The 21,401-nt window shown below is 40.9% G+C and overlaps 1 protein-coding gene across 1 annotated transcript in view; it reads right to left on the minus strand.

The window, feature by feature from the left end:
* The window catches only part of LOC109822671 (phosphoglucan, water dikinase, chloroplastic-like), a 22,816-nt gene extending 4,254 nt beyond the window's left edge, over positions 1 to 18,562 (minus strand). Inside the window, exon 1 of the mRNA XM_020388904.1 lies at positions 18,518 to 18,562. The gene's annotated coding sequence lies outside the window, so the exon portion shown is untranslated. The remainder of the gene's footprint in view (positions 1 to 18,517) is intronic.

Genomic DNA, 21,401 nt, shown 5'->3' on the forward strand with positions numbered 1-21,401 from the left:
CAGCGCAAGGGGTTTGGGGCTGATTTTCTTATGAGAGAGAGAGAGAGAACGGTGGTTTTGGGGTTCTTATGAGAGAGAGAGAACGGTGGTTAGGGGGTTTCTGGATTTATTTCCTCTTTTTTTGCGAAAATAAATGGAGGGAAATTTCCCTCCCTCACCGTTTTGGTAAATCACCTTTGTCCCAACGGTTTAAACCGTTGGAGCTAGTAAAAACTATCCCAACGGTTCTATACACCTGTTGGGGCTGAGCTTCCTTTTACTAGTGTCTACAATTTTTTAACCTATGAACTATGAGAAATCACAGAGCAGGAACATTCTTAAACACTACCTTTTTCAATATCAATAGCAAAAGATAACTGGACGATTGAATAAACTAAAACTATGATGCTAAGGATAATACTTGGCAATTATCAGAATGTACATGTTCATGTCCATGCTTCTTGGCTTGAACATTTATATTCAAATTTCAGATATTATGCACTGCGAGTATTGATCAAAACTTAAATTCCATACCGTGATGCCTCAAGTGGCAATAAAACTATCACTAGAATTATTGAGGGTGCATGAAAATTGATTCCATAGAATTATCACTTGAAGCTTTCTCTTGATGGATCAAGTGTTTGAGTGGGTTTTATTACCTGATTTTTTATGGATCTTGTGTGCTCCTCGAAAAGCAAGCACTATCACAATCTGCTGTGCGCCTTAAATCTCCTCGAAAAGCAACCACTATCACAATATGTCATTCGAAGCCGAGGATCCTGTTGTGGGAGTGAGAAGCGAGCGCCCGTACCACCAGCAATGGTCCAAAACCAAGCCCTTGCCCCTTCAATTAAACCGCAACCCTCAGTTTTTCATTGGGTGTTGAGGTTGCCAATGTATAGCTGATCATAACCAAATTGGCGAGCAAAGCGGCAAGGTAAATAGGGTTCTAGAACACAAAGGGTGCCAACACGATAAATGAGGTATCCTGGCGAATGTTCAAAAGCCACGTGAAACAACCAAAGGACATGGTAGTATAACCTTGACCTTTGGATTCATCTCCTACCATAGCTAGTGTCTGGAAAATGAGGGAAACATCGGTTGAACTCAAAGCTCTTGTGGTCCCGAAGCGTATGTCTCATTGACACCATGTAGTGCTTACTCCAATCCGAGTGTTCCAGTCTCTGAATGAAAGGAGTAAGTTGACCATCTACACGAGCAGAAGGTGCACTCATAAGCATAAGACAATGCATGACAAACCACGCCATGAGATAGGCGTAAGGCAGCTCTACCTTTGGATTCTCAACATCATCACAAAAGCTGTAGCATAAACGCCGCAATCCCCAATGGATGCGAGCGATCATGGCAGGTAGGGGAGCGTAAGAACGGCCGTGCGCCAAACAAACGGCCGGGAATATCACTTCTTTTGCCAAACAATCAAAACTACCGGCAGGTACAACGATATGTGTTAGCCAGAGTACCAGGTATCCTGCTAATACAGCCTTAGTTGAAATCAGATATCCACTTTGATGAAAGTAACTTTTCGAATGCTAAGCCCGCAGCGTAACCGTGTTCATCTGAAGGCGTTATATATTTTCTTTGAGGATGAGAGAGGATGTGATCTACAATTTCGTTCGCCTCACAAGGACCCAAAGGCACTACCGGATCTTTTTTCCGATCTAAATTCTTGAAGAGGTAGCGTGCCCAAGTGACATGGCTAATGGACTTGTCACCCTTCTTCTCGATGCGTCCCTCCATCTCCAAGCAAATATGGTAATGACGCATTACCTTCCAATAAGTTTCGACCACCTGGGGGTAATCTTTCTCGAGGTCAGACAGTTCTTTATACCCTAGAACATATTCTTCATAGGGATATCTACCATATGGTAAGCTCGAAACTTCAGCCATTTCGTGAAGAGTGATTCCTAATTCCCCATTCGGAGTGAAGAAAGTGTGCGTATCACAATTATACAATTCTAAAATGCTAAAAATTTGGTGAGAATTGTTCTTCAACCCAGGCCGCGTTGCTCTGATAGGTGCATAGAGGTCAAACCTTCGCAGATCTCCTTGATACTCTTGCAAGATATACTCGGTGATGCGAGGCCACCATTGTGTAGGTCTCCAACAAGACCAGCCAAGAGTCCTAAAATCCTTAGCATAGAATTGCCCCTTAACTTTGTAGAAGGCGCGACCAAAGGTGTTTGCCTCTTCGGTTGTTTCTCCGACTGGTAAGTCTATTTGGAATAGGCCTGGATGCAAGCCAGTGATATAACGACCATTACTGTCGATTTTGGCGCCACTTCTCGAGAAAAACCACAGGTCACCCCATCTTGCGTTAGGGTTAAATGCCAATTCATCTTCCTTGGGACTGCGGCAGATTTGAGAGCAGTAAAGGAAATGTCCCATTCCATAAGCGGCAGAAACACATGTCGCCTCATTTATAGTTCTCAGCCATCGGTAAGTCCCAATATCCAATACGTTAAGGTCTTTAGTGGAGTCTCCAAATAGAAAGGCATGTTTCACAATTTGATCTCGATCAGCGGTCTCTAAAGAAGCATCTGTAATCAAATGCTAAGTATGGCGCTGGAGGGGTCAGCAAGGAGACGAAGCTCTTTCTCATCTCGGTCCCCAAATATAGAGACTTTTGCAAGAGTGGAATAATGAGGGTAATGGTCCAAAGATTGAGTACTATCCGAACCAAAATCACCCCATTAAAGAATTGGAACAGAAAGAAGCACAACTGCCAACGGGACAAATAGAAGTTAATCCAAAATTCGTTTCATGAACGAATGTCGACGAGCCTCGTCAAAACAAACGAGCTTCGTCAAAACAGACAAAATTCAACAGAAAGACGAGCCTCGTTTAATCAACAAGATTCGTCAAGTCAAACAAGCAGCGCTAGACAAGCGAACTTCGTCAAAATAATGAATAGCGTCAACCGTGCAACCATACGTCACAAAGACGAGGTTCATCAAACAGACGAAAACTGGTGTAATCAAAAGACATCATCTTTTCAGACGAAGTCTATCTCAAAGAGGAAAATTGTTCGTCTCCCTCAACCAAAAAAACTAGCAGAGTTTATTGGTTAAAAAAAAACGCAAATCATGCGTTCAGACAAATTACCTGGAAGAGCCGACGAAGCAGCATGTTCAGCTAAGGAATCGGCAGTTTTCTTGCCCTTGCCTTTACTAGGAGCAGTCTTCGGGGCCATCGAAGCAACTAAAAGATCAGAGCCTTCGAAGAAAGGAGAAAAAGTTGAAACGTGGAGAGAGAAAAAGCTCTGACGACTTGAAGAAAATGCAAAGAATAAGAGACATTTCAAGTCTCTTTGCCCTATATATAGAAGTGGGAAAGTTCAAAACGGCCAAGATTTGCAGCCAAATTTGCTGACGCGATCTCCTGCAAAGAAGATTTGCGGACGAGATCCACGACAAAGATCTCGAGGTGCCACCTGGCAGCCTTTCATCAAGTTTGGAAAAGGCGCATAGCATTAAATTCTGATTGTGCCTTAAGCCGTCAGATCAGCATGGACCTGACAAAGTTGGTGCAGAACAATGGGACTCGACGAAGACAAAACCTAGCCTCGTCTTGTAGCACCTAGAAACGACAAAATGTGATGTTCGTCTTCCAAATGACGAAACGAAGTTCATCTAAACTAAATAGACTACACCCACAGCAGCTGAAAGTGTTCAAAGTATTTCAAACCCCATACAATCCGATTTGGGTCTGAAAAGTTTAAAGGGGATCTTATAGGCACTCAAAAATTACCAAGAGGCAGGCAAGGGTTGCAACTCATTATAACGGACCTCGTTAGCCAAGACGAACGTTGAAGCTCAGTTGAAATTCAGATTTGAACTCATAGAAAGGCGAGACTCGACAAGACCACGAGGCTCCGGCTCAACAAGGTAACGAAGCTGGCTAACACCGCCTTTCGGATCGACATGAAGAAACGTCGAATCGTCTGGTCGACTGGGTCGAGTGGACTCTCGACGAGTCGTCTTTGATAGGAGGGGTCGATTAACACCGCATTTCGAGTCGACACAGGAGGTCGGCTCGTCCGATCGGTCGAGATGTCTACTTATGTCAGACTTCAAGCCGATTAACACCGCCTTTCGAATCGACACAAGGGGTCGTCTCGTCCGATCATTCGAGATGTCTACTTATGTCGAACTTCGAGCCAATTAACACCGCCTTTCGAGTCGGCACAGGGGGTCGTCTCGTCCGATCGGTCGAGATGTTTACTTATGTCAGACTTCGAGCCCATTAACACCACATTTCGAGTCGGTATAGGGACGTCACAGCAGCGAAGTTCAACATGGAAGTCGAAGCTCGCCAACACAGCGAGGCTCGACATCAAAGACGCGGTTCGCCGACACAATAAAGCTCATCACTCACTTTAAATTGGGCTATAACGGTCCCGAAGACCACGACAGCCACGTGGGCTAAGTGGTAGGCGTTGGTTACGCCCACAACCGCATCAGTTATAACCACGTTCTCATGACTTCAGCACGTCAGTTACATGCTAAACTCCTATAAAGAGCAACGAGCAGCTATTAGGAATGGACTTTTTTGGTAATTTTCAGAGATCAAACTACGCGCACAAGAGCATTCAGAGGTCTATAGCACCGATCCAAGCTCTTCAGCAATTTTGTTCTGATCGTCAACGGGATCTATAGCACCGATCCAAGCTCTTCAGCAATTTTGTTCTGGTCGTCAACGGGAAGCAATATCGACACGAGCATCGAGGTAAGCGTCCTTTCACCGCCAAGAACCCACATTAAATTAAAGAGAAGTTGAATCAAAACTTCTCTTCCTCTATAATTGAGAGGGCGATTGTAATAGATTCGTACCGAGCGATCGAATCTTAATTCTTCAAATTAAAAAAATCAATCAAACTTTTTCAACCCTACAAAAGATGTACTTTATCGAACTTCGTCATTCCTATGAACGACATTCGTTTTCAAAGTTATAAAATTTCCATTTTTAACTTGATTATAACTTAGTTGCTATAATTACATTCTTTTGATCCATTGCCTCAAAAGGCTAAGGCTAGAAGAGAAATCTTAGCATTTAAGTCTAAGAGAAACCCTTCGACAACTTATCATGCTGAGAGGAAAAATATGGCTAGTCCAACTCAAACGGTAGTTGGTAAAGACATATCAAGTCTGTTGATAGCTAACGGTTTGCTAAAAATCCTTAAAATGACCCTTTTGATGTTTCAGGGGTATCCTTCCAAAGTGCCTTGTTCGAGCTTCTACGCCTTTCCCGATCAACTAAAGAGGCCTTGCGGGAAGCCTTAGCGGACAATGAGACGTTTCTTGCTCATTTTCCACCAGATCAAGTAGATGCACTAGCAGAAAAGTGCGCCCAATGCCATCAAGCTTTCAGAGGACCGATGCATCGCATCACGTTCTCTCAGGAAGACATGCATGAGAGAATCCGAAGCACGATAGACCATTGTACTTTACGAGATATATCGGCTCTATTCGGGTGGACCGGATTCAAGTTGACCCTGGGTCTGCATTGAGCATCATACCCTTGAGGCTCGTGCATTACCTTGGAGTCCCGTTGCATCGCCTGTCAGCAACGGAAACTACCATCTACGGCTTCAATGCTTCTAACACTCGTCCCCTAGGTAAGATCAAGCTTAAATGTCAAATGGGAGACTTGAGGACAGATGTTATCTGCTATATAATCGACGCGGAGACATCCTACAATTTGTTATTAGGTCGACCATGAATCCATAACAACTTGATTGTTCCATCTACTCTGCATCAATGCATGAAGTATGTAGATGAGAAAGGAAAGGTCAAGACGGTGGTCGCGGAGAAGCAACCATTCAAGGGGATAAAGAATTATTTTACAGATTCTATCCACTATCTTGATGGTGAACAGATCGATGTACCACTGATTGAAGACCTTGATAGCAATAATGAGGCTGACACAAAGTCTGAGTGCGAACAGGATTTTGTCTTTAATGACATTGAGCCTATTGTAATCGACTTTGACAGTCTTGATGTAAAAAATGCCGAGGATAATGACGGCATAGTCATCTTTAATAATAATGATGATTTAGCTTACTTGTCGTGTGTTGAATGTAATACTGATATGATAGGTACGAGCACTGACACAATATCAGAACTCTGTCCACGATTGTATGTTGAACCCGCATTACATATGCCGATCCAATCATCTTTTGTGACAAGTCGGTAGCGAATCGAATCTTCACAAGCAGTCTTTATGGTGGCAGCTCCAGTTAATGACCAAAAAGGCATCATCTTCGGAATGACTGACGGCCTATTGCAAACTCTTTGGGAAGAATCCGAGAAAGAGGAAAAATATCCCCAATTCTCGTATTTCACACCGACCCGAAAGCTTATGAAAAAGATGGGATATAACTTCATCCGCAAAGGTCTAAATTTCGATAAAGGGGTCTGGATGTCAATCCGTTCTGCTTATGTTCCGGAAAGGAAGTTGGATGATTCCTATCACAAAACTCGTAGCGGGTTGGGATATGAATCCCCACCGTTCACACTATGCTTTGGAGCCAGTGAAGAGTCGGATGATTATCCTTGCGGTTCATCTTCTGAATCTACTTGCTAGGAATCTGATACCAGTACAGGAGCTGTGTTCAAAGAACTCATGGCTAACATGACCTCGACATCTCCAATAAAAAATCAAGAAGATGATCATTTGCCTTTGTTTGATGATCCGCTAAGCCAACAACTTAGCATACAGTGGGAACATCACTTCGAACAATGTGAACCTCCTACTGACGATAAAATGATTCAAGTGAATATGGGAGATGAGTCTAACCTGAAACCCAAATTCATAAGTGATAGCCTACCACCTGAAGAAAAGGAAGACCTCGTCGCTCTTGTTCGTGAATATATCAATGTCTTCGTTTGGAATTATAATGACACGACGGTTTTTGATCCTTAGGTGGCCATGCATCGCCTCAACATCAAACCAGACACTAAGCCTATTAAGAAACAGCAACGGCGATTTCGACCGCAGATTATGAAGGCAATTGAAATTAAAGTCAAAAAGCTCATTGAATCGAGATTTATCCGCGAGGAACATCATCCTGATTGGGTGGCCAATATCGTTCCTGTTCTGAAAAAGAACGGGAAGATTCGAGTATGCATTAACTTCCGATATTTAAATTCGGCTTGTCCAAAGGACGATTTTCCTTTACCCATAACGGATGTCATTATTGACAATACATGCGGGTTTGAAAGTATGTCCTTTATGGATGGATTCTCAGGGTATAACCAAATTAAGATGTATCCTAATGATGAAAAACATACTTCTTTTCGAACACCTTCAGGGATATATTGTTACACAATAATGCCTTTCGGGTTGAAGAATGCTAGCGCTACATATCAATGTGCCATGACCACTATTTTCCGAGAATATTTAAGGAAGACTGTGCTGATGATGAAAAACATACTTCTTTTCGAACACCTTCAGGGATATATTGTTACACAGTAATGCCTTTCAGGTTGAAGAATGCTAGAGCTACATATCAACGTGTCATGACCACTATTTTCTGAGAACATTTAAGGAAGACTATGGAATGTTATGTTGATGACCTAGTTGTCAAAAGTCGTGACAAGGGAGGTCATTTACATGACTTGAAAACAATGTTCGATCTCATGCGGACGCACTAACTGAAGATGAACCCAACCAAATCATTCCTAGGAATGGCCAGCGGTAAATTCCTTGGGTTCGTAGTCACAGCTAACGGAATTCGCCATGTCCCGGATAAATTCAAAGCTATTCAAGAGCTTCCGCCTCCAAGAAACCTTAAGGAACTTCGTAGTCTACAGGGGCGTTTAGCATACATCTGTAGGTTCATCTCTAACCTATCAGGCAAGTGTCAGCTATTCTCAAAACTCATGAAGAAAGGTGTATCATTCGTTTGGGATGAAGCTTGCCAAAAGGCATTTGAGGAGATCAAATCATACCTCTCTAATCCGCCTGTGCTGATTGCACCAAAATCAGGAAAACCTTTCTTGATATACATTCGATCTACAGAGCATGTTTTAGTAGGAATCTTGGCGCAAGATGATGACAATGGTCATGAACAAGCAGTCTACTTAGTAGAACTTTGTCAGGAGCCGAACATTCTCGATTGGCTCTTAGGTCGAGGTTCGTCCTTCTGACAAACCTGAACTTGGCCATCTCGAATTGACTGAACCACATCTTAAGAGTAAAGCTAAGTTACCAAATTCGGTTGGGGTAACCCTGACATTGATCTCCAAGATTTTCTTAATCGCAAGCGCAACATGAGTCAGATGCAGTCTCATTACTGCTGTGAAAAGTTAATCTCCGCAGTGCTCTCCCAATGCCCATGTGGGGAATCAACACACAAGTCTACAGTCTTTGAGCGACTGTCAGAGCCTTCGATGATTCCTTCGTCTAGAAGAAGACGCTTTCGTCCTAAAAAACAAGCGTCCAAGAATCGCCACATCGAAGTGACGATCAATATGGTTGGTAAAGGTAAGAGTAAAACCCAAGTCGATTCTTCTGAGTCCTCCGATCTTGAGTTTTCCCTAGGATTACGAGAAGCACTCATTGAAAGACAGGGTGTTTACCAACACACCCGTACCCGTACTGGAGCAAGGATCCCGTTGGATTACCGAAAACTAGCGAGTATATCCTATGATGTCAATAAAGAGCCTGAAAACTCTGTCATTACAACATCTCAACCTTCCAGCACAGATCAAAGCGAGCGAGCAAGTATTTACAAGGCTGGTAATGATGAAGAGATGGCGAAGAGGCTCTAGGAGCAACATGCTCTCATCGTCGTTCAACAAGAATCCATCAGGCGTATGGAGGCAATGATAGAGAAGCTTACCAATAAGAAGAAAGCTACTAGTGAAGACTCCAAATCAAGACGTAGACGACCCTCGTCCGAAGCTGAAGGGTCTAAACGTCGAGACCATGACGATGCCAGCACTGAAGACGAAGAGGAAAAAATTCACCAAGTACATTTTGAATCTCTGAAGCTGAATCTAACCCTCACACAAAAGAGCGGGACCATAAGTTAGACGACTTCCCGAAACAACTTGATGCGCTAAAACTTCAAGGAAACTTCAAGGAGATGGGGGTGACTAGGCCCTATCCTATTGAATGGGACATCTCTTATCCTCTAATGTTCAAACCACTGAATCCGGTGCAATTTGATGGCAAAAGCTCCCCTTCGCAGCACATTTACTATTTCCAGACACAAACTAGACATATAACGGGCAATGATCCTATCATGACTCGTTTATTTATTAGCACCCTCAAGGGGGTAGCTTTTAAATGGTTCCGAAGATTAGAGCCTGGATCCATTAAGTGTTGGAAAGATTTAGAAAGGTTGTTCATGGTCAGGTTCTTTGATGATGACACGGAAGTGTCTATGGCTACTCTGCTGGCCGAAAAGCAGAAAAAGTCAGATTCCGTTAGCAACTTTGTCAAGAGGTTCAGAAACCGATCACTGCATTCTCGTGATCAGGTCTCCGAGACTGCTCTCATTGAGATGTGTCGGAATAACCTCTCCATCAATATACTTTCAAAAATGGGCGTAGTTGAAGCTCTCACATGGAAAGATTTGGTGTGGCAAGGAGAGAAGGTCGAGAATATGCTTAAGAGGATGGATGTCCAAAGAAAGAGGGTAACCAAAACAAATACACCCCTCAAAAGCAATCCAAAGGGAAAGATATATTAGAGGTGGAGACCAATCCTTCTCCCAAGAATTTTTCTAATAGAAGGACAATACGTCCAATATCTGTCCTCTGAGGAATTATAATTTCAAGGAGGACCAGGTTGTCCCAATCTTCAAATCCTTGCTTAAATTGAAGAAGATTTTGCTCCCAGAACCCATTGTTATAAATAGCAGTAAATAGCCCCGCAATAGCGACGTTAATAGCGTTAGCGGTCCTTTCCCGCAACACTATCGCCCGCTACACTATCGCGTAATAGCGGTGACATATTGCAGAATATGTCTGTTCGCAAAAACGGCCAATAGTGTATCATAACGGTAAATAGTGAACGATTGCATTCGAAATTTGCTTTTTGACTGCTATTTAAAAGTGGTTTGAGGCTTATTTTTTAAAAATTAAACTCAACCATTGACCATTGCATTCCACCATCTCCTATGATTTTTAACATCCTCATGCCACCTCTCATAGCCTCTGGTACCTACCTTGATACTTCCTCTCACCTCCTTCACCGTGAGCTCCTCTTAGGGCATTCTTATCACCGCTAAGCTCTTCTTCTCGAAGATGATGACTTTTTAAGTCTTCCAGTCATCTTCGATATTATGTGATGGTTACATGTCTATTTCATGTTTAGGCAGTGTTTTAAATATCGGCCGACATATCGGATTGAGGCCTCAAACGACACAAGTCAGGGAATTTTAAGTCGCATATCATTTTTAAGGGAGAAATCGGATATATCGGCAAAAAGTCGGCCATATCGACCGATTTTTCATGTTTGGAAAATCGGCCGATATGCTCTAAAATCGGTTCAGGCTCTTTTCACTTATTGGGTTTGGGTTCAGTGAAACCCATTTGACCTTTTATCGGTTTAGGCTCCTTCATCGAACATAACATGCTCTTTTCGAACCCGATAGACACGCGATCAAAACAAAAAACAGAAAAAACCCTAGGGCTCACGACTAGGAACCCATCAGCCTCCTCTCTTCATCGTCTTGCTTTCGTGGTCCTTACATTGAAATCGTCGTTGGCTTCTCCATTTCTCACGCCGCCTTCCTCTCTCCTTCCCTGCGCCATTGAAAGTTGAAGGTAAGCCTCCCTAATCTCTCTCTCTCTCTCCATTTCTGGCGCCGCCTTCCTCTCTCTCTCTCTCTTTTCCTTTTGAAGAGCGCCACCTAGAAACGAAACGAAAAAAGAAAATACAGAAAAATGTGAAGAAAATCGATCGATCTGAGGGGAACAATGAGAGAGAGAGTTGACGTTTGGGTTTTTATGAGATAAGGTTTTTATGAGTTGATGTTTGTAGAAAGTGTTTTTTATTATTATTCTTATTATTATATTATGTTTTTTTTCCTTTTGAAGAACTTTGTTAGTCAGCAGAATATATGTAGCCGACGTTTTTATAAGTTGGTGATTGCGATTTTGTCTCAAGCAAAGATTTTAAGAAAAAGTGTTGCACGGTGACAATTAATTAAACTTATTAATATATCGCTAATGACTTTTTCTTTGCATTTTTTTTTCTAGACTTTTAGTGTGTTGTTGAGTCGCTGACTGCTAAGTAAAAGCAATTGTTTCTCAAAATCAGGTAAGCCTTCCTCTTGAATCTTTTCTCTGTCAATAAAATTAATTTTAAGTTAGTAATTGAATAATAAAATTAAAATGTAACAAATTCAAATGCTAATGCATAGGAGATACTTATTAATAGAATCAAATTGTTTCAGGATGCAATCGAGAATCAAATTTCTACAATCGGTTAGTGATCCTAAACATCATATATTATTTACTTTTTTATATATCTAGTATATAAAATTTATAAAGTATGCTTATATTAAATTTAGGAATGCTTAGATTACATTTAGGATATGATATTATACATATGCGCATCACCCGATATGGCAATCCGATATTTAGTCCATGTCCCCCGATATATCCCCGATTTTCGCTATCCGACATGGATTTCAGTCGTCCGACATGAACCCGACATCCGATATTTAAAACCTTGTGTTTAGGATCCTTTAAATCATCCAATATGTATTTTTAGATTTCTTAGATTTTTCTTTAATTTTTTTTTAGTATTTATACATATCTAAATTAGACCGCTATTTGACTTTGCGCTTTTTACCTTTATTTTGCCGCAATAGCCCGAAATAGCCTTAGCGATGCCTCACCGCTACGCGACGCTATCTGCTATCGATAACCTTAACAGAACCAAAGAGGCCCGAAGAGGTGTCAAAGACAGATGACCCTAAATACTGTATGTATCATAGGTTTATAGGTCATCTGACGAAGAATTACTACATCTTGAAAGATAAGGTTCGGATCTTATTAGAAGCAGGTGTGATGTCCCTTCGAGAAGATCAAAAGAAGGTGTCAGCGAACATGGTCGCCCTCCAATTTAGGGATTTCGCTGAAGTTCAAGTCCAGGATGGTGTAAAGTCAATCCCTCAAACAGATACTCGGGTCATGAATCTCGACCCTCATCAACAAAAGGATAAAGGTATGGTTCCATATACTACTCCTAAAGGCGAAATCATGTGAGTTCATCCGGGTCTACTAGCAGATGAACAATGGACCCCGTCAAAATTAAAAAAGTCCAAGTCCAGGCAGAAGTCCTACAACACCATTTCCTTTGTCCCAGACAAGAAGGTAGAAACTACTTCCCTCAACAGTTCAGGTGAGGATCAACAGTTCAGGTGAGGAACAACCAGCATTTGTTGCGCAGCCTATGCAGGAGTTAAGCACTCGTAGTGGAAAGAAATACTTGAAAGAGTACTCTGAAGCAGCAGTCACGCCGTTGAAACCAACGAAGGAGGTAGCAGAAAAGATGCAAGCATCATCCAGCGACCCCAAGACGAATGAACTCCGGTATAACAAGGCGCTTCAGAAGGATACCCTAGAAACATCAAAGGGCCATTTCAATTTGATGTTTTAACTCAGTTATCTAATATCCCTGCGAGGATCACCTTCTTCGAGCTTTTGCGCCTTTCCCGATAAACTAGAGAGGCCTTGCGGGAAGCCTTAGCGGACAATGAGACGTTTTTTGCTCATTTTCCACCAGATCAAGTAGATGCACTAGCAGAAAAGTGCGCCCAATGCCATCAAGCTTTCAGAGGACCGATGCATTACATCACGTTCTATCAGGAAGACATGCATGTGAAGAATCCGAAGCACGATAGACCCTTGTACTTTACGGGATATATGGGCTCTATTCGGGTGGACCGGATTCAAGTTGACCCTGGGTCTGCATTGAGCATCATACCCTTGAGGCTCGTGCATCACCTTGGAGTCCCGTTGCATCGCCTGTCAGCAACGAAAACTACCATCTACGGCTTCAATGCTTCTAACACTCGTCCTCTAGGCAAGATCAAGCTTAAATGCCAAATGAGAGACTTGAGGACAGATGTTACCTTCTATATAATCGACGCGGAGACATCCTACAATTTGTTATTAGGTTGACCATGTATCCATAACAACTTGATTGTTCCATCTACTCTGCATCAATGCATAAAGTATGTAGATGAGAAAGGAAAGGTCAAGACGATGGTCGCGGAAAAGCAACCATTCAAGAGGGTAGAGAATTATTTTACAGATTCTATCCACTATCTTGATGGTGAACAGATCGATGTACCACTGATTGAAGACCTTGATAGCAATAATGAGGCCGACACAAAGTCTGAGTGCGAATAGGATTTTATCTTTAATGACATTGAGCCTATTGTAATCGACTTTGACAGTCTTGATGTAAAAAATGCTGAGGATAATGACGGCATAATCATCTTTAATAATAATGATGATTTAGCTTACATGTCGTGTGTTGAATGTAATACTGATATGATAAGTACGAGCACTGACACAATGTCAAAACTCTGTCCACGATTGTATGCTGACCCCGCATTACATATGCCGATCCAATCATCTTTTGTGACAAGTCGGTAGCGACTCGAATATTCACAAGTAGTCTGTATGGTGTCAGCTCCAGTTAATGGCCAAAAAGGCATCATCTTCGGGAAGACTGATGGCACATTGCAAACTCTTTGGGAAGAATCCGAGAAAGAGAAAAAAGATTTGCAATTCTCGTATTTCACACCAATGACCCGAAATCTTATGAAAAAGATGGCGACCACAGTTGCTTCTGCCAACATCTTGGTGAACGCTTGAACCTTATTTGCTGTTTGCGCTTCCTATTGTCTCCTCATTTCCTCTTGACTTTTCATCACCTTCTTTGTTATTGCTTCAACAATTGATTCGGGGAGTTGCTCACATGGGTCAATAACCTTGTTCTCATTACTTCTCAGCATGGTTTGGGTAATGTCTCTTCCCTGGAGACGTACACATCCAGAAGGTTCATATCCATTGACCATCTTCCAAGCATCCATGGCTTCTCCATCACTTTGTTCAGGAGGTGGAGTTATTCTAATGTACTCGACAATATCAAATCAAACAATTAATATGCATGTCATATACACATTTTACAACTAAAATTCTAAGAATAGCATGACTTGCAATCAAATCAAGTGTCGCCTTATTTTGTGGTTTTTTCTTCTGTTTACGGGTCAAACACTTCAGCATCTGTTAGAGCTCTGTCAAATCCTTTTCTTGCAACGAAATGTCAGGTCAACCATTCACTCATTCTTGCAACAAAATGTCAACGAAATGTCAGGTCAACCATTCACTCATTCTTGCAACAAAATGTCAGATCAACCAATTTGGAACTGCTTTCACCGGAGCCAACATCGGCTCAGTTTCCTCGGGAGAGCCGACTGTCAGTACGACGACCATACCTACAATCTCAGAAGTGGATCCTTTGGCTACATCATCCGGCAATACGTAGCAATTGACTACCCACAAGTTGAACAGTAAAAACTACCTAGAATGGGCGCAGACCGTCAAACTTGTAATTGATGGAAAAGGGAAACTTGAACACTTGACTTGTGAGGTAAAGAAACCAGCAGATGATGATCCGAATCTCAGGATTTGGAGATCGGAAAATTCCATGGTTACTGCCTGGCTTATTAACTCGATGGAACTGGCGATCGAAAACCCTTTCTTTTTATTCCCACCATAAAAGAAGTATAGGAGGCTGTCCGATATACGTACTCTGATTTGGAAAATCCCTCGCAAATTTTTGCCCTCAAAACGTGACTCTAGCAAGTGAAACAAGGAGACCGTGAGGTTACTGTATATTACAACAAAAATGTTATATTATGGCAGGAGCTGGATTAGTGTTATGAGGAGAAATGGGAAAGCTCCAAGGATAGCATTTGACATTTAAAGAGAGAAGAGAATGAACAAGTTTACATGTTTCTAGCAGGCCTAAACCGGGAATTTGACGAAGTCAGAGGCGGGATTTTAAGCCGGAAACCTCTCCCGAATATAAGGGAAGTCTTTTCTGAGGTTCGAAGAGTAGAAGCTCGACGACATGTGATGATGACCGGGGCAGAAGCTATTCCAGAAACTGAGTCTTCGACCTTGTTCTCCAGAGGTCCGAAACCTGAAGGTGAAAAAAAGAATTCCAAACGCGTTGATAAGCCTTAGTGTGATCATTGTAAAAGGCCTTGGCACACCCGTGATACCTGCTGGAAGCTGAACGGAAAACCTCCAAATTGGAAGAGGAAAGGAGTTAATCTGGCATTCCAGACCTCAGTTGATGATCAGAATTGTCACTCTTCTACAGAACAACTCTCGTTCACAAAGGAACAATTGGAGAATTTATGCAAACTGCCTACATCTAGACTTATAAGTAGCATTCCTTTGAAATTTTTTGGATGCAAGCCTTTGTTCATAAGCATAGTCATAATCGTGGAAAACTTGATCCAAGGACGAAAAAGTGTGTTTTTGTTGGTTACTCACCAACTCAAAAAGGGTACAAATGCTTTGATCCTATTAATTGGAAATTTTTTGTATCTATGGATGTTACCTTTTTGAAACACAAAAATATTTTGGGGATGCGCATCTTCAGGGGGAGAATGAAAGTGAAGATGAGTTGTTTTAAGAAATCTTAAGTAGTGAACACACAACATTAGATTCTAAGAATGAAAGTGAAGATGAGTTGTTTTTAAAAATCTTTGGTAGTGAGCACACAACATTAGATTCTATCTCCACAATTATCACCCCAAACACTGAAAAACTGAACCTACATCAGACCCTTCTGGCTCAACCATTGCAGGAAAGGATGTTGATTCTGTTATAGAAGTGTGACAACCGGCTGATTTCGAACTGGCAGATTTGGTTAGACCACTAGGGGATACACTTAGCATAGAAGGACCAGGACTTGATTCAGTTGATACTGATGTTGTTCCAGTCTCTGGTCCTCTTACTCAGAGTGAAAGCAATGTAGTACCTGACCTAGATACAAGGGTGTTAGGTAATAAAAACTCTAGCACAAACATTCTAATGACATCACAAGTTTTGCAGGATCCAGAATTGTGTGTGAAACCAAGTGGAACAGAGATAGGACTTCGTGTCTACTCAAGGAGGAAAAATTATCAAGGAAAAAAGGGTGTCACCACACAGGAAAGTCATGACTCCAAATCGAAGGAGGTTTCCTCTTCAAAGTCGTCAAGTATACCTAACTCTTGTGATAGTGATCATTTAGAAATTCTCATTGCTCATAGAAAAGGTGTTTGCTCATGTACCAAACACCCCTTGTCTAAATTTGTTTCCTATGACAGACTATCTCCTTTTCTTGCTTTTACCTCACAACTTTTCAGTATAGAAATTCCAAGGAATGTGCAGGATGCTTTAACTGTTCCGGAGTGGAAGGAAGCTATTCTTAAAGAAATGAGGGCTTTGGTTAGAAACGGAACGTAGGAAGTAGTGGACCCGCCTGAAGGGAAAAAACTGTGGACTGTAAATGGGTATTTACAGTCAAATACAATGCAGATGGACCATTAGACAGGTACAAAGCCAGACTTGTAGCAAAGGGGTTTACTCAAACCTATGGGATTGACTACTCTGAGACATTTGCGTAGGTTGCCAAGCTTAACATAGTGAGAGTGCTTCTTTCAATTGTAGTGAATCTTGACTGGCCTCTTCAACAACTTAATGTAAAGAACGCCTTCCTAAATGGTGATTTAGAAGGTCTACATGGAACCTCCACCTGGGTTTGATAGGAAATTTGGCTCTAAATTTTACAAGTTAAAAAAATCCTTGTATGATCTCAAGCAGCCACCCAGGGCATGGTTTGAAAAATCACACAATTTGTTAAGAAGCATGGGTATACTCAAAGTCAAACTGATCATACTCAATTTATCAAGTTCAAAGGAAGAAGGGTTGTTGACTTAATTGTGTATGTGGATGGTATAATACTCACTGGGGATGACATAATTGAGATGGACAGACTCAAGAACTTAACATCTGAATTTGAAATAAAAGATTTAGGGTCGTAGAAGTATTTTCTTGGCATAAAGGTAGCTCGATCAAAGCAAGGAATTGTAGTCTCCCAACGAAAATACATACTTGATCTCTTACAAGAAACAGGTAGCTCGATCAAAGCAAGGAATTGTAGTCTCCCAACGAAAATACATACTTGATCTCTTACAAGAAACGGGTATGAGTGGATGCCGACCATCTGAGACTCTCCCAACGAAAATACATACTTGATCTCTTACAAGAAACGGGTATGAGTGGATGCCGACCATCTGAGACACCAGTAGAGGCAAATGTAAAACTTGGGGATAGTGAAAAAAGGATTCCAGTTGATACTGCAAGTTACCAAAGATTGATTGGTAAGCTAATCTACTTGTCGCACACAAGAACGGACATAGCCTTCGCAGTAAGTGCAGTGAGCCAATTCATGCATTCTCCATACGAGGAACATCTAGATGCAGTTTATCGGATCCTCAGATATCTGAAGAGTACTCCTGGTAAAGGATTGTTTTTCATAAACAATGAACAGCAAGGAGTTGAAGTCTACACCGATGCAGATTGGGCTGGATCGATAGTTGATCGACGTTCTACCTCTGGATATTGCACGTTTGTTTGGGGCAACCTCATCACTTGGAGTAAGAAGCAGAATGATGTTGCTAGTAGCAGTGCAGAAGCTGAGTTTCGAGCTATGTCACATAGAGTATGTGAAATGCTGCGGCTCAAGCGTGTCCTAGAAGAATTAAGGAGACCGATTAACTTACCCATGAAGTTGTGTTGTGACAACAAAGCTACCATTAGCACTGCACACAATCCAGTACAACATGTCAGAACGAAGCATGTGGAGATTGATAGACATTTCATAAAGGAAAAAACTTGATACAAAGATCATATGTCTTCCTTTTGTTCCAACAACTCAACAAGTTGCAGATGTACTTACTAAAGGGCTTTTAAGACCAAATTTTGAACTCATGATAGGCAAGTTGGGCATAATAGATATCTATGCTCCAACTTAAGGAGGAGTGTCAAGAATCTACGAGATTAGTATTAGGTTTGTTATTTTTTTTAAATATCCGGTATGATAGCAGATAAGTATTGATTATAATTGATTTAGTTTGTTAGTGATAGGCTTTATCTTAATAAGTGGTTGAGATTCTGTAAAATAATCTCAACCCTCTTAGGCTAATCATTCAGCTATGTACGTTTGCTTGAGATATAATAAAAAAAAATTCTGAGTTTCTCCCTTCTCAAAACCTACAATTACCATCTCTTGGACCATAGCTAAACTTTTCGAGCTAGAAGTGTGAATAAGTTTTTGTTTGTCATGAATTTTCTTATTACTCTTGCTGGCTAACTACATAATTATAAAACAATCAGTAAGTTTTTCATGGATAGCAAGCTTTAAAGAGACATGCTGAACAAAATAAGGAAATCATGCAGCAGACATAGGGCTAATAGACTAATACTGATTCTTAATTTTTCAGAGTGTCGATTCTTTAGAGAAGCTTTAGATTGATCCTCCTGCACATTCTAGCAGTGCCTTTGCAAACTTTGGCGATCGTTTTTCAAACACGCAAAGCACTCACGTCTCAGCTTGCATTTCCATCTCATCCATGAGCCACTAATGCTTAGCAAAACCCATTTATTTCCATTATCAGCAGAGTAATTTTTCTGCGGTGACATGATGTTATGAGTTAAATACTTACTTTGTACATGAACTAAAGTTTGAAAAACAAATTATTACCAATCATTTTAGCTCTATAAAAGATCATGTGAAACACTATACAAAGATTTTAAATCTTCATTAAAAGAGGTGAGTTTATATGGGATACATACCCGCACATATTTCCACAGGTTGTCCTTATCCGCTTTCAAAATCTGATGTGAGCTCTCCTGATTTAGTGATACCTGTCGTGAAGTTCTTCCAAATGAACTGAAAAAGCTGCTTAGGTCAGTTAATATCTTATCTGTCAGACCAATAGGTACTCCAAATTCATCTAAACTAACAAGTGGTCATGCCACTTTGCCCTCTTCATGAACTTTTGATGTGCACTTGGTTAGCCCTCTATGCTTTTTGCACTACTCTCCTGCTTTATTGTTGCTTCATTTTCATCACCCCCTCCATTCGACACTAACTGGCAAGCTTCCCTTTCAGGCATAGCATCTTCTATGTCTCTCTGGTCAGCTTTCGTTATCTCTCGTCTCTGTCAACCTCTCGATTCATCTTCCCTCGTATCCTCATCTTCATCAGACTCTATAATTTGTCCCCATAATCTCCTTGGAGATGTTCATTTTCTATACTAACATTTTGTAACTCTTCCTCTCTCTCCCCATCAATGTATGGTTAAAACATTTCCAAGGATCTTTTTATCCTTTTTCTGGTATACTTTCCACTTGTATTTGATTCTTTCCCAGAATCTTCTTACCTTTGTTCCTCCTGGGTCTCATGTCCCTAAAATGATCTAGTTTTTGCAAATTGCGCATTTGCAATCTGCACTTGCTTTCGCAGCTTGCTTGCAATATGCTGTTGGTTATGAGTTTGAGATTGTTGTTGTGGTCACATCCTTGCAAGATATGCCATATGTAGAGGACAAAAGGTCTTTTTATGGATCATCATTGCTTGTCACCTACATAATAAAGATGAGAAGATCATCAAATGTACCAAACTAATAGTTTGTACTTTAGAAAACAGATGGTAGCAGTGAGCCTGCTTTGCGCTAAATATGAGAAAATTGTTAAATATGATAACTTGAATCTCATTAAATACCAACTTAAGCTGAAACATACACCCACAAGATTAAAAAATATGTCCTAACAGTAACACTTCAGTTAATTTAACATACTAATATCAAAACTATACTCCCCTGAAGCTAAATTGTACTCCCGGAGATAACCTGCATCGAATAAAAATAGTAAAGATTTGTCCGGCTTGCAACAACAACAATTACTATCTGCTTTTCTTTCTCAGTGCTATACAGAACAAGATCCAAAAACACAATGACTTGACAGTTGATTACATATAATGAATCCAAGGGTAACATTCTAAAGTGTAATCATTCTGTAGAAGGAAGAATACAACCAAGACAATAGTCAAATGTCTCTATAGGATTGCTTTTTAAAAAATGAAATAACAAGAAAATTTGTGTTGTATATTTGTAAAACCCCGTAAATCAGAAAATATTATGATTAATAGTGATAAATGAGTTTTATTATGATGAATATCATTTAATGATGAATGAGCATGATAGTAATTGATTTGAGATCAATTAAGAGTATATATGCATATACACCGAGGCAATTCGAATCTGGAAAAAACTCAAAAGACAACTTGTAGGTCTCTGCAATAGTTTTTCAACGCAACTTTAATCACCTCATTCCGAGGTCGGACGAAAAAATTACAGCCAAAATACCGAAGACTGTCCAAACGAGCACAAAATAAGAAAGACAGGCTACAGGGTGTGGTGCGCACCACACCCTGGTGTGGTGTGGTGGACCGGCCCTGACAACATTTGGAAGATAGCTTTTGCCACACCCGTTGTTTTAAATATCGGCCGATAATCGATATTGCCGGACGAGTTATCGGATTTTTGAGCTCTCCGCTAGGATAAGTTGGTTTTGTAATCGGTTATCATTTTGGAGAGATTATCAGCGAGTTATCGGCGTTATCGACACTTATCGGCCGATAAGTAAGGCTAAATTATCGGGATTATCGGGATTATCGGCCAGGCATTTTGAGTTGAGTTGTTAAGTTTTTAAAACCCAACCCGACCCGTTTTGTTAATAATATGAAACTTAAAACTCAAAACTTTGTGAATCCGACCTTCAAACCCTAGCTTCGTCTCTGGCAGTTGCGCCTTTTCTCGTAGGGCGCTTCCTCCGTTATCTCCATCTTATGTTCTCTACGCCTCTTCGTCGCTCGCCTTCGTGGACTTCAACCTTGAACTTCGCCGCTCGCCTACCCTCTGTCAACCATATTTTTTTTGTCCGAAAACATGGCTATATACACATACTGTGAGCTTTCCTTCTCTTGTAATTCCTTCACGCACGCACTCTCTTTTGAGTGATATCAGTTCTATAACTATTCTTTTATCATACTTTGTTTTTCTGTTTTTCCTGTAACAGAGACTTATATAAGAAATTAGTGAATAAACTGTACATACTTTGCTTTTCTGTTTTGGTATGTTTATATTTTATTAAGCATGCTTAGATTATATTTTTTAGTTGTTATATTATATATATACATCATCCAGTATATTGCTCCGATAAATACTACTTATCCCCGACATATCCCCGATTTTCGCTATCCGATAAGAATTTTGACCGTCCGATATATCCCCGATAACCGATATT

Source organism: Asparagus officinalis, chromosome 8, assembly GCF_001876935.1.
Source record: "Asparagus officinalis chromosome 8, Aspof.V1, whole genome shotgun sequence".
In the NCBI taxonomy this organism is placed as follows: domain Eukaryota; kingdom Viridiplantae; phylum Streptophyta; class Magnoliopsida; order Asparagales; family Asparagaceae; genus Asparagus; species Asparagus officinalis.